The sequence below is a fragment of the Salvelinus fontinalis genome, unplaced genomic scaffold (genome assembly GCF_029448725.1).
Source record: "Salvelinus fontinalis isolate EN_2023a unplaced genomic scaffold, ASM2944872v1 scaffold_2194, whole genome shotgun sequence".
In the NCBI taxonomy this organism is placed as follows: Eukaryota; Metazoa; Chordata; class Actinopteri; order Salmoniformes; family Salmonidae; genus Salvelinus; species Salvelinus fontinalis.
The window spans coordinates 1-12500 of NW_026602403.1; the positions used below are offsets into that span (position 1 = coordinate 1).

General features: G+C 44.6%; 10 non-coding genes across 10 annotated transcripts; all 10 read left to right on the forward strand.

The window, feature by feature from the left end:
- The first annotated feature begins 1711 nt into the window (after positions 1–1711).
- On the forward strand, positions 1712–1783 carry trnam-cau (transfer RNA methionine (anticodon CAU)). The gene has a single exon. It is a non-coding gene; the product is annotated as a tRNA-Met (tRNA).
- Positions 1784–3562: 1779 nt separating this feature from the next.
- On the forward strand, positions 3563–3634 carry trnam-cau (transfer RNA methionine (anticodon CAU)). Its single transcript has one exon. It is a non-coding gene; the product is annotated as a tRNA-Met (tRNA).
- A 135-nt stretch (positions 3635–3769) lies between these two features.
- trnar-ccu (transfer RNA arginine (anticodon CCU)) lies at positions 3770–3842 on the forward strand. The gene has a single exon. It is a non-coding gene; the product is annotated as a tRNA-Arg (tRNA).
- Positions 3843–8870: 5028 nt separating this feature from the next.
- trnam-cau (transfer RNA methionine (anticodon CAU)) lies at positions 8871–8942 on the forward strand. Its single transcript has one exon. It is a non-coding gene; the product is annotated as a tRNA-Met (tRNA).
- A 202-nt stretch (positions 8943–9144) lies between these two features.
- trnam-cau (transfer RNA methionine (anticodon CAU)) lies at positions 9145–9216 on the forward strand. Its single transcript has one exon. It is a non-coding gene; the product is annotated as a tRNA-Met (tRNA).
- Positions 9217–9882: 666 nt separating this feature from the next.
- Positions 9883–9954, forward strand: trnam-cau (transfer RNA methionine (anticodon CAU)). The gene has a single exon. It is a non-coding gene; the product is annotated as a tRNA-Met (tRNA).
- A 135-nt stretch (positions 9955–10089) lies between these two features.
- Positions 10090–10162, forward strand: trnar-ccu (transfer RNA arginine (anticodon CCU)). Its single transcript has one exon. It is a non-coding gene; the product is annotated as a tRNA-Arg (tRNA).
- Positions 10163–10168: 6 nt separating this feature from the next.
- On the forward strand, positions 10169–10240 carry trnam-cau (transfer RNA methionine (anticodon CAU)). The gene has a single exon. It is a non-coding gene; the product is annotated as a tRNA-Met (tRNA).
- A 205-nt stretch (positions 10241–10445) lies between these two features.
- Positions 10446–10517, forward strand: trnav-cac (transfer RNA valine (anticodon CAC)). The gene has a single exon. It is a non-coding gene; the product is annotated as a tRNA-Val (tRNA).
- A 1327-nt stretch (positions 10518–11844) lies between these two features.
- On the forward strand, positions 11845–11916 carry trnam-cau (transfer RNA methionine (anticodon CAU)). The gene has a single exon. It is a non-coding gene; the product is annotated as a tRNA-Met (tRNA).
- Positions 11917–12500: the final 584 nt, after the last annotated feature.

The following is a 12500-nucleotide window of genomic DNA, read 5'->3' on the forward strand; positions in this document are numbered from 1 at the left end:
CTCCTAAGTCAGGGTTTGTGGGTCCAATCTTGGGTGGTTGGAAGCAGAGTGGCGCAGCGGAAGCGTGCTTGGCCCATAACCCAGAGGTCGATGGATCGAAACCATCATCTGCTAACCTGTTTTTTTAGCAATGGAGTACGAACAAAAATAAAAAATTCCTAATTTCATGGGCATTTGTCAGTGCCTGCCATTATATATTTTTTTACCTCTTCTATCAGTTCGTATAGGTCACACTGAGAACACAGTGCCCCAGTTGCCTAATGGATAAGATACTGTACTCCTAAGTCAGGGTTTGTGGGTCCAATCTTGGGTGGTTGGAAGCAGAGTGGCGCAGCGGAAGCGTGCTGGGCCCATAACCCAGAGGTCGATGGATCGAAACCATAGTCTGCTAACCTGTTTTTTTAGCAATGGAGTACGAACAAAAATAAAAAATTCGTAATTTCATGGGCATTTGTCAGTGCCTGCCATTATATATGTTTTTACCTCTTCTATCAGTTCATATAGGTCATACTGATAACACAGTGCCCCAGTGGCCTAATGGATAAGATACTGTACTCCTAAGTCAGGGTTTGTGGGTCCAATCTTGGGTGGTTGGAAGCAGAGTGGCGCAGCGGAAGCGTGCTGGGCCCATAACCCAGAGGTCGATGGATCGAAACCATCATCTGCTAACCTGTTTTTTTAGCAATGGAGTACGAACAAAAATAAAAAATTCGTAATTTCATGGGCATTTGTCAGTGCCTGCCATTATATATTTTTTTACCTCTTCTATCAGTTCGTATAGGTCATACTGAGAACACAGTGCCCCAGTGGCCTACTCGATAAGGCACTGGCCTCCTAAGCCAGGGTTTGTGGGTTCAAGTCCCATCTGGGGTGGTTGGAAGCAGAGTGGCGCAGCGGAAGCGTGCTGGGCCCATAACCCAGAGGTCGATGGATCGAAACCATCCTCTGCTAACATGTTTTTTGAGCAATGGAGTATGAACAAAAATAAAACATTCGTAATTTCATGGGCATTTGTCAGTGCCTGCCATTATATATTTTTTTACCTCTTCTATCAGTTCGTATAGGTCACACTGAGAACACAGTGCCCCAGTGGCCTAATGGATAAGATACTGTACTCCTAAGCCAGGGATTGTGGGTTCAATCTTGGGTGGTTGGAAGCAGAGTGGCGCAGCGGAAGCGTGCTTCGCCCATAACCCAGAGGTCGATGGATCGAAACCATCATCTGCTAACCTTTTTTTTAGCAATGGAGTACGAACAAAAATTAAAAAAAATCGTAATTTCATGGGCATTTGTCAGTGCCTGCCATTATATATGTTTTTACCTCTTCTATCAGTTCATATAGGTCATACTGATAACACAGTGCCCCAGTGGCCTAATGGATAAGATACTGTACTCCTAAGTCAGGGTTTGTGGGTCCAAGCTTGGGTGGTTGGAAGCAGAGTGGCGCAGCGGAAGCGTGCTTGGCCCATAACCCAGAGGTCGATGGATCGAAACCATCATCTGCTAACCTGTTTTTTTAGCAATGGAGTACGAACAAAAATAAAAAATTCGTAATTTCATGGGCATTTGTCAGTGCCTGCCATTATATATTTTTTTACCTCTTCTATCAGTTCGTATAGGTCACACTGAGAACACAGTGCCCCAGTTGCCTAATGGATAAGATACTGTACTCCTAAGTCAGGGTTTGTGGGTCCAATCTTGGGTGGTTGGAAGCAGAGTGGCGCAGTGGAAGCGTGCTGGGCCCATAACCCAGAGGTCGATGGATCGAAACCATCCTCTGCTAACCTGTTTTTTTAGCAATGGAGTACGAACAAAAATAAAAAATTCGTAATTTCATGGGCATTTGTCAGTGCCTGCCATTATATATGTTTTTACCTCTTCTATCAGTTCATATAGGTCATACTGATAACACAGTGCCCCAGTGGCCTAATGGATAAGATACTGTACTCCTAAGTCATGGTTTGTGGGTCCAATCTTGGGTGGTTGGAAGCAGAGTGGCGCAGCGGAAGCGTGCTGGGCCCATAACCCAGAGGTCGATGGATCGAAACCATCATCTGCTAACCTGTTTTTTTAGCAATGGAGTACGAACAAAAATAAAAAAATCGTATTTTCATGGGCATTTGTCAGTGTCTGCCATTATATATTTTTTTACCTCTTCTATCAGTTCGTATAGGTCACACTGAGAACAAAGTGCCCCAGTTGCCTAATGGATAAGATACTGTACTCCTAAGTCAGGGTTTGTGGGTCCAATCTTGGGTGGTTGGAAGCAGAGTGGCGCAGCGGAAGCGTGCTGGGCCCATAACCCAGAGGTCGATGGATCGAAACCATCCTCTGCTAACCTGATTTTTTTAGCAATGGAGTACGAACAAAAATAAAAAAAATCGTAATTTCATGGGCATTTGTCAGTGCCTGCCATTATATATTTTTTTACCTCTTCTATCAGTTCGTATAGGTCATACTGAGAACACAGTGCACCAGTGGCCTACTGGATAAGGCACTGGCCTCCTAAGCCAGGGATTGTGGGTTCAAGTCCCATCTGGGGTGCTTTGAAGCAGAGTGGCGCAGCGGAAGCGTGCTGGGCCCATAACCCAGAGGTCGATGGATCGAAACCATCCTCTGCTAACATATTTTTTTAGCAATGGAGTATGAACAAAAATAAAAAATTCGTAATTTCATGGGCATTTGTCAGTGTCTGCCATTATATATTTTTTTACCTCTATCAGTTCGTATAGGTCACACTGAGAACAAAGTGCCCCAGTTGCCTAATGGATAAGATACTGTACTCCTAAGTCAGGGTTTGTGGGTCCAATCTTGGGTGGTTGGAAGCAGAGTGGCGCAGCGGAAGCGTGCTGGGCCCATAACCCAGAGGTCGATGGATCGAAACCATCCTCTGCTAACCTGTTTTTTTTAGCAATGGAGTACGAACAAAAATAAAAAAAATCGTAATTTCATGGGCATTTGTCAGTGCCTGCCATTATATATTTTTTTACCTCTTCTATCAGTTCGTATAGGTCATACTGAGAACACAGTGCCCCAGTGGCCTACTCGATAAGGCACTGGCCTCCTAAGCCAGGGTTTGTGGGTTCAAGTCCCATCTGGGGTGGTTGGAAGCAGAGTGGCGCAGCGGAAGCGTGCTGGGCCCATAACCAAGAGGTCGATGGATCGAAACCATCCTCTGCTAACATGTTTTTTTAGCAATGGAGTATGAACAAAAATAAAACATTCGTAATTTCATGGGCATTTGTCAGTGCCTGCCATTATATATTTTTTTACCTCTTCTATCAGTTCGTATAGGCGCAGCGGAAGCGTGCTGGGCCCATAACCAAGAGGTCGATGGATCGAAACCATCCTCTGCTAACATGTTTTTTTAGCAATGGAGTATGAACAAAAATAAAACATTCGTAATTTCATGGGCATTTGTCAGTGCCTGCCATTATATATTTTTTTACCTCTTCTATCAGTTCGTATAGGTCACACTGAGAACACAGTGCCCCAGTGGCCTAATGGATAAGATACTGTACTCCTAAGCCAGGGATTGTGGGTTCAATCTTGGGTGGTTGGAAGCAGAGTGGCGCAGTGGAAGCGTGCTGGGCCCATAACCCAGAGGTCGATGGATCGAAACCATCCTCTGCTAACCTGTTTTTTTTAGCAATGGAGTACGAACAAAAAAAAAAAAAAAACGTAATTTCATGGGCATTTGTCAGTGCCTGCCATTATATATTTTTTTACCTCTTCTATCAGTTCGTATAGGTCATACTGAGAACACAGTGCCCCAGTGGCCTAATGGATAAGGCACTGGCCTCCTAAGCCAGGGATTGTGGGTTCAAGTCCCATCTGGGGTGGTTGGAAGCAGAGTGGCGCAGCGGAAGCGTGCTGGGCCCATAACCCAGAGGTCGATGGATCGAAACCATCCTCTGCTAACATATTTTTTTAGCAATGGAGTATGAACAAAAATAAAAAATTCGTAATTTCATGGGCATTTGTCAGTGTCTGCCATTATATATTTTTTTACCTCTTCTATCAGTTCGTATAGGTCACACTGAGAACAAAGTGCCCCAGTTGCCTAATGGATAAGATACTGTACTCCTAAGTCAGGGTTTGTGGGTCCAATCTTGGGTGGTTGGAAGCAGAGTGGCGCAGCGGAAGCGTGCTGGGCCCATAACCCAGAGGTCGATGGATCGAAACCATCCTCTGCTAACCTGTTTTTTTAGCAATGGAGTACGAACAAAAATAAAAAATTCGTAATTTCATGGGCATTTGTCAGTGCCTGCCATTATATATGTTTTTACCTCTTCTATCAGTTCATATAGGTCATACTGATAACACAGTGCCCCAGTGGCCTAATGGATAAGATACTGTACTCCTAAGTCATGGTTTGTGGGTCCAATCTTGGGTGGTTGGAAGCAGAGTGGCGCAGCGGAAGCGTGCTGGGCCCATAACCCAGAGGTCGATGGATCGAAACCATCATCTGCTAACCTGTTTTTTTAGCAATGGAGTACGAACAAAAATAAAAAATTCGTATTTTCATGGGCATTTGTCAGTGTCTGCCATTATATATTTTTTTACCTCTTCTATCAGTTCGTATAGGTCACACTGAGAACAAAGTGCCCCAGTTGCCTAATGGATAAGATACTGTACTCCTAAGTCAGGGTTTGTGGGTCCAATCTTGGGTGGTTGGAAGCAGAGTGGCGCAGCGGAAGCGTGCTGGGCCCATAACCCAGAGGTCGATGGATCGAAACCATCCTCTGCTAACCTGATTTTTTTAGCAATGGAGTACGAACAAAAATAAAAAAAATCGTAATTTCATGGGCATTTGTCAGTGCCTGCCATTATATATTTTTTTACCTCTTCTATCAGTTCGTATAGGTCATACTGAGAACACAGTGCACCAGTGGCCTACTGGATAAGGCACTGGCCTCCTAAGCCAGGGATTGTGGGTTCAAGTCCCATCTGGGGTGGTTTGAAGCAGAGTGGCGCAGCGGAAGCGTGCTGGGCCCATAACCCAGAGGTCGATGGATCGAAACCATCCTCTGCTAACATATTTTTTTAGCAATGGAGTATGAACAAAAATAAAAAATTCGTAATTTCATGGGCATTTGTCAGTGTCTGCCATTATATATTTTTTTACCTCTATCAGTTCGTATAGGTCACACTGAGAACAAAGTGCCCCAGTTGCCTAATGGATAAGATACTGTACTCCTAAGTCAGGGTTTGTGGGTCCAATCTTGGGTGGTTGGAAGCAGAGTGGCGCAGCGGAAGCGTGCTGGGCCCATAACCCAGAGGTCGATGGATCGAAACCATCCTCTGCTAACCTGTTTTTTTTGCAATGGAGTACGAACAAAAATAAAAAAAATCGTAATTTCATGGGCATTTGTCAGTGCCTGCCATTATATATTTTTTTACCTCTTCTATCAGTTCGTATAGGTCATACTGAGAACACAGTGCCCCAGTGGCCTACTCGATAAGGCACTGGCCTCCTAAGCCAGGGTTTGTGGGTTCAAGTCCCATCTGGGGTGGTTGGAAGCAGAGTGGCGCAGCGGAAGCGTGCTGGGCCCATAACCCAGAGGTCGATGGATCGAAACCATCCTCTGCTAAAATATTTTTTTAGCAATGGAGTATGAACAAAAATAAAAAATTCGTAATTTCATGGGCATTTGTCAGTGTCTGCCATTATATATTTTTTTACCTCTTCTATCAGTTCGTATAGGTCACACTGAGAACAAAGTGCCCCAGTTGCCTAATGGATAAGATACTGTACTCCTGAGTCAGGGTTTGTGGGTCCAATCTTGGGTGGTTGGAAGCAGAGTGGCGCAGCGGAAGCGTGCTGGGCCCATAACCCAGAGGTCGATGGATCGAAACCATCCTCTGCTAACCTCTTTTTTTAGCAATGGAGTACGAACAAAAATAAAAAATTCGTAATTTCATGGGCATTTGTCAGTGCCTGCTATTATATATGTTTTTACCTCTTCTATCAGTTCATATAGGTCATACTGATAACACAGTGCCCCAGTGGCCTAATGGATAAGATACTTTACTCCTAAGTCAGGGTTTGTGGGTCCAATCTTGGGTGGTTGGAAGCAGAGTGGCGCAGCGGAAGCGTGCTTGGCCCATAACCCAGAGGTCGATGGATCGAAACCATCATCTGCTAACCTGTTTTTTTAGCAATGGAGTACGAACAAAAATAAAAAATTCGTAATTTCATGGGCATTTGTCAGTGCCTGCCATTATATATTTTTTTACCTCTTCTATCAGTTCGTATAGGTCACACTGAGAACACAGTGCCCCAGTTGCCTAATGGATAAGATACTGTACTCCTAAGTCAGGGTTTGTGGGTCCAATCTTGGGTGGTTGGAAGCAGAGTGGCGCAGCGGAAGCGTGCTGGGCCCATAACCCAGAGGTCGATGGATCGAAACCATCCTCTGCTAACCTGTTTTTTTAGCAATGGAGTACGAACAAAAATAAAAAATTCGTAATTTCATGGGCATTTGTCAGTGCCTGCCATTATATATGTTTTTACCTCTTCTATCAGTTCATATAGGTCATACTGATAACACAGTGCCCCAGTGGCCTAATGGATAAGATACTGTACTCCTAAGTCAGGGTTTGTGGGTCCAATCTTGGGTGGTTGGAAGCAGAGTGGCGCAGCGGAAGCGTGCTGGGCCCATAACCCAGAGGTCGATGGATCGAAACCATCATCTGCTAACCTGTTTTTTTAGCAATGGAGTACGAAAAAAAATAAAAAATTCGTAATTTCATGGGCATTTGTCAGTGCCTGCCATTATATATTTTTTTACCTCTTCTATCAGTTCGTATAGGTCATACTGAGAACACAGTGCCCCAGTGGCCTAATGGATAAGGCACTGGCCTCCTAAGCCAGGGATTGTGGGTTCAAGTCCCATCTGGGCTGATTGGAAGCAGAGTGGCGAAGAGGAAGCGTGCTGGGCCCATAACCCAGAGGTCGATGGATCGAAACCATCCTCTGCTAACCTGTTTTTTTTAGCAATGGAGTACGAACAAAAATAAAAAAAATCGTAATTTCATGTGCATTTGTCAGTGCCTGCAATTATATATTTTTTTACCTCTTCTATCAGTTCGTATAGGTCATACTGAGAACACAGTGCCCCAGTGGCCTACTCGATAAGGCACTGGCCTCCTAAGCCAGGGTTTGTGGGTTCAAGTCCCTTCTGGGGTGGTTGGAAGCAGAGTGGCGCAGCGGAAGCGTGCTGGGCCCATAACCCAGAGGTCGATGGATCGAAACCATCCTCTGCTAACATGTTTTTTGAGCAATGGAGTATGAACAAAAATAAAACATTCGTAATTTCATGGGCATTTGTCAGTGCCTGCCATTATATATTTTTTTACCTCTTCTATCAGTTCGTATAGGTCACACTGAGAACACAGTGCCCCAGTGGCCTAATGGATAAGATACTGTACTCCTAAGCCAGGGATTGTGGGTTCAATCTTGGGTGGTTGGAAGCAGAGTGGCGCAGCGGAAGCGTGCTTGGCCCATAACCCAGAGGTCGATGGATCGAAACCATCATCTGCTAACCTTTTTTTTTAGCAATGGAGTACGAACAAAAATTTAAAAAAATCGTAATTTCATGGGCATTTGTCAGTGCCTGCCATTATATATGTTTTTACCTCTTCTATCAGTTCATATAGGTCATACTGATAACACAGTGCCCCAGTGGCCTAATGGATAAGATACTGTACTCCTAAGTCAGGGTTTGTGGGTCCGAGCTTGGGTGGTTGGAAGCAGAGTGGCGCAGCGGAAGCGTGCTTGGCCCATAACCCAGAGGTCGATGGATCGAAACCATCATCTGCTAACCTGTTTTTTTAGCAATGGAGTACGAACAAAAATAAAAAATTCGTAATTTCATGGGCATTTGTCAGTGCCTGCCATTATATATTTTTTTACCTCTTCTATCAGTTCGTATAGGTCACACTGAGAACACAGTGCCCCAGTTGCCTAATGGATAAGATACTGTACTCCTAAGTCAGGGTTTGTGGGTCCAATCTTGGGTGGTTGGAAGCAGAGTGGCGCAGCGGAAGCGTGCTGGGCCCATAACCCAGAGGTCGATGGAGCGAAACCATCCTCTGCTAACCTGTTTTTTTAGCAATGGAGTACGAACAAAAATAAAAAATTCGTAATTTCATGGGCATTTGTCAGTGCCTGCCATTATATATGTTTTTACCTCTTCTATCAGTTCATATAGGTCATACTGATAACACAGTGCCCCAGTGGCCTAATGGATAAGATACTGTACTCCTAAGTCATGGTTTGTGGGTCCAATCTTGGGTGGTTGGAAGCAGAGTGGCGCAGCGGAAGCGTGCTGGGCCCATAACCCAGAGGTCGATGGATCGAAACCATCATCTGCTAACCTGTTTTTTTAGCAATGGAGTACGAACAAAAATAAAAAATTCGTATTTTCATGGGCATTTGTCAGTGTCTGCCATTATATATTTTTTTACCTCTTCTATCAGTTCGTATAGGTCACACTGAGAACAAAGTGCCCCAGTTGCCTAATGGATAAGATACTGTACTCCTAAGTCAGGGTTTGTGGGTCCAATCTTGGGTGGTTGGAAGCAGAGTGGCGCAGCGGAAGCGTGCTGGGCCCATAACCCAGAGGTCGATGGATCGAAACCATCCTCTGCTAACCTGTTTTTTTTAGCAATGGAGTACGAACAAAAATAAAAAAAATCGTAATTTCATGGGCATTTGTCAGTGCCTGCCATTATATATTTTTTTACCTCTTCTATCAGTTCGTATAGGTCATACTGAGAACACAGTGCACCAGTGGCCTACTGGATAAGGCACTGGCCTCCTAAGCCAGGGATTGTGGGTTCAAGTCCCATCTGGGGTGGTTTGAAGCAGAGTGGCGCAGCGGAAGCGTGCTGGGCCCATAACCCAGAGGTCGATGGATCGAAACCATCCTCTGCTAACATATTTTTTTAGCAATGGAGTATGAACAAAAATAAAAAATTCGTAATTTCATGGGCATTTGTCAGTGTCTGCCATTATATATTTTTTTACCTCTATCAGTTCGTATAGGTCACACTGAGAACAAAGTGCCCCAGTTGCCTAATGGATAAGATACTGTACTCCTAAGTCAGGGTTTGTGGGTCCAATCTTGGGTGGTTGGAAGCAGAGTGGCGCAGCGGAAGCGTGCTGGGCCCATAACCCAGAGGTCGATGGATCGAAACCATCCTCTGCTAACCTGTTTTTTTTAGCAATGGAGTACGAACAAAAATAAAAAAAATCGTAATTTCATGGGCATTTGTCAGTGCCTGCCATTATATATTTTTTTACCTCTTCTATCAGTTCGTATAGGTCATACTGAGAACACAGTGCCCCAGTGGCCTACTCGATAAGGCACTGGCCTCCTAAGCCAGGGTTTGTGGGTTCAAGTCCCATCTGGGGTGGTTGGAAGCAGAGTGGCGCAGCGGAAGCGTGCTGGGCCCATAACCAAGAGGTTGATGGATCGAAACCATCCTCTGCTAACATGTTTTTTTAGCAATGGAGTATGAACAAAAATAAAACATTCGTAATTTCATGGGCATTTGTCAGTGCCTGCCATTATATATTTTTTTACCTCTTCTATCAGTTCGTATAGGCGCAGCGGAAGCGTGCTGGGCCCATAACCAAGAGGTCGATGGATCGAAACCATCCTCTGCTAACATGTTTTTTTAGCAATGGAGTATGAACAAAAATAAAACATTCGTAATTTCATGGGCATTTGTCAGTGCCTGCCATTATATATTTTTTTACCTCTTCTATCAGTTCGTATAGGTCACACTGAGAACACAGTGCCCCAGTGGCCTAATGGATAAGATACTGTACTCCTAAGCCAGGGATTGTGGGTTCAATCTTGGGTGGTTGGAAGCAGAGTGGCGCAGCGGAAGCGTGCTGGGCCCATAACCCAGAGGTCGATGGATCGAAACCATCCTCTGCTAACCTGTTTTTTTTAGCAATGGAGTACGAACAAAAAAAAAAAAAAAACGTAATTTCATGGGCATTTGTCAGTGCCTGCCATTATATATTTTTTTACCTCTTCTATCAGTTCGTATAGGTCATACTGAGAACACAGTGCCCCAGTGGCCTAATGGATAAGGCACTGGCCTCCTAAGCCAGGGATTGTGGGTTCAAGTCCCATCTGGGGTGGTTGGAAGCAGAGTGGCGCAGCGGAAGCGTGCTGGGCCCATAACCCAGAGGTCGATGGATCGAAACCATCCTCTGCTAACATATTTTTTTAGCAATGGAGTATGAACAAAAATAAAAAATTCGTAATTTCATGGGCATTTGTCAGTGTCTGCCATTATATATTTTTTTACCTCTTCTATCAGTTCGTATAGGTCACACTGAGAACAAAGTGCCCCAGTTGCCTAATGGATAAGATACTGTACTCCTAAGTCAGGGTTTGTGGGTCCAATCTTGGGTGGTTGGAAGCAGAGTGGCGCAGCGGAAGCGTGCTGGGCCCACAACCCAGAGGTCGATGGATCGAAACCATCCTCTGCTAACCTCTTTTTTTAGCAATGGAGTACGAACAAAAATAAAAAATTCGTAATTTCATGGGCATTTGTCAGTGCCTGCTATTATATATGTTTTTACCTCTTCTATCAGTTCATATAGGTCATACTGATAACACAGTGCCCCAGTGGCCTAATGGATAAGATACTGTACTCCTAAGTCAGGTTTTGTGGGTCCAATCTTGGGTGGTTGGAAGCAGAGTGGCGCAGCGGAAGCGTGCTTGGCCCATAACCCAGAGGTCGATGGATCGAAACCATCATCTGCTAACCTGTTTTTTTAGCAATGGAGTACGAACAAAAATAAAAAATTCGTAATTTCATGGGCATTTGTCAGTGCCTGCCATTATATATTTTTTTACCTCTTCTATCAGTTCGTATAGGTCACACTGAGAACACAGTGCCCCAGTTGCCTAATGGATAAGATACTGTACTCCTAAGTCAGGGTTTGTGGGTCCAATCTTGGGTGGTTGGAAGCAGAGTGGCGCAGCGGAAGCGTGCTGGGCCCATAACCCAGAGGTCGATGGATCGAAACCATAGTCTGCTAACCTGTTTTTTTAGCAATGGAGTACGAACAAAAATAAAAAATTCGTAATTTCATGGGCATTTGTCAGTGCCTGCCATTATATATGTTTTTACCTCTTCTATCAGTTCGTATAGGTCATACTGATAACACAGTGCCCCAGTGGCCTAATGGATAAGATACTGTACTCCTAAGTCAGGGTTTGTGGGTCCAATCTTGGGTGGTTGGAAGCAGAGTGGCGCAGCGGAAGCGTGCTGGGCCCATAACCCAGAGGTCGATGGATCGAAACCATCATCTGCTAACCTGTTTTTTTAGCAATGGAGTACGAACAAAAATAAAAAATTCGTAATTTCATGGGCATTTGTCAGTGCCTGCCATTATATATTTTTTTACCTCTTCTATCAGTTTGTATAGGTCATACTGAGAACACAGTGCCCCAGTGGCCTAATGGATAAGGCACTGGCCTCCTAAGCCAGGGATTGTGGGTTCAAGTCCCATCTGGGCTGGTTGGAAGCAGAGTGGCGAAGAGGAAGCGTGCTGGGCCCATAACCCAGAGGTCGATGGATTGAAACCATCCTCTGCTAACCTGTTTTTTTTAGCAATGGAGTACGAACAAAAATAAAAAAAATCGTAATTTCATGTGCATTTGTCAGTGCCTGCAATTATATATTTTTTTACCTCTTCTATCAGTTCGTATAGGTCATACTGAGAACACAGTGCACCAGTGGCCTACTGGATAAGGCACTGGCCTCCTAAGCCAGGGATTGTGGGTTCAAGTCCCATCTGGGGTGGTTTGAAGCAGAGTGGCGCAGCGGAAGCGTGCTGGGCCCATAACCCAGAGGTCGATGGATCGAAACCATCCTCTGCTAACATATTTTTTTAGCAATGGAGTATGAACAAAAATAAAAAATTCGTAATTTCATGGGCATTTGTCAGTGTCTGCCATTATATATTTTTTTACCTCTATCAGTTCGTATAGGTCACACTGAGAACAAAGTGCCCCAGTTGCCTAATGGATAAGATACTGTACTCCTAAGTCAGGGTTTGTGGGTCCAGTCTTGGGTGGTTGGAAGCAGAGTGGCGCAGCGGAAGCGTGCTGGGCCCATAACCCAGAGGTCGATGGATCGAAACCATCCTCTGCTCACCTGTTTTTTTTAGCAATGGAGTACGAACAAAAATAAAAAAAATCGTAATTTCATGGGCATTTGTCAGTGCCTGCCATTATATATTTTTTTACCTCTTCTATCAGTTCGTATAGGTCATACTGAGAACACAGTTCCCCAGTGGCCTACTCGATAAGGCACTGGCCTCCTAAGCCAGGGTTTGTGGGTTCAAGTCCCATCTGGGGTGGTTGGAAGCAGAGTGGCGCAGCGGAAGCGTGCTGGGCCCATAACCAAGAGGTCGATGGATCGAAACCATCCTCTGCTAACATGTTTTTTTAGCAATGGAGTAT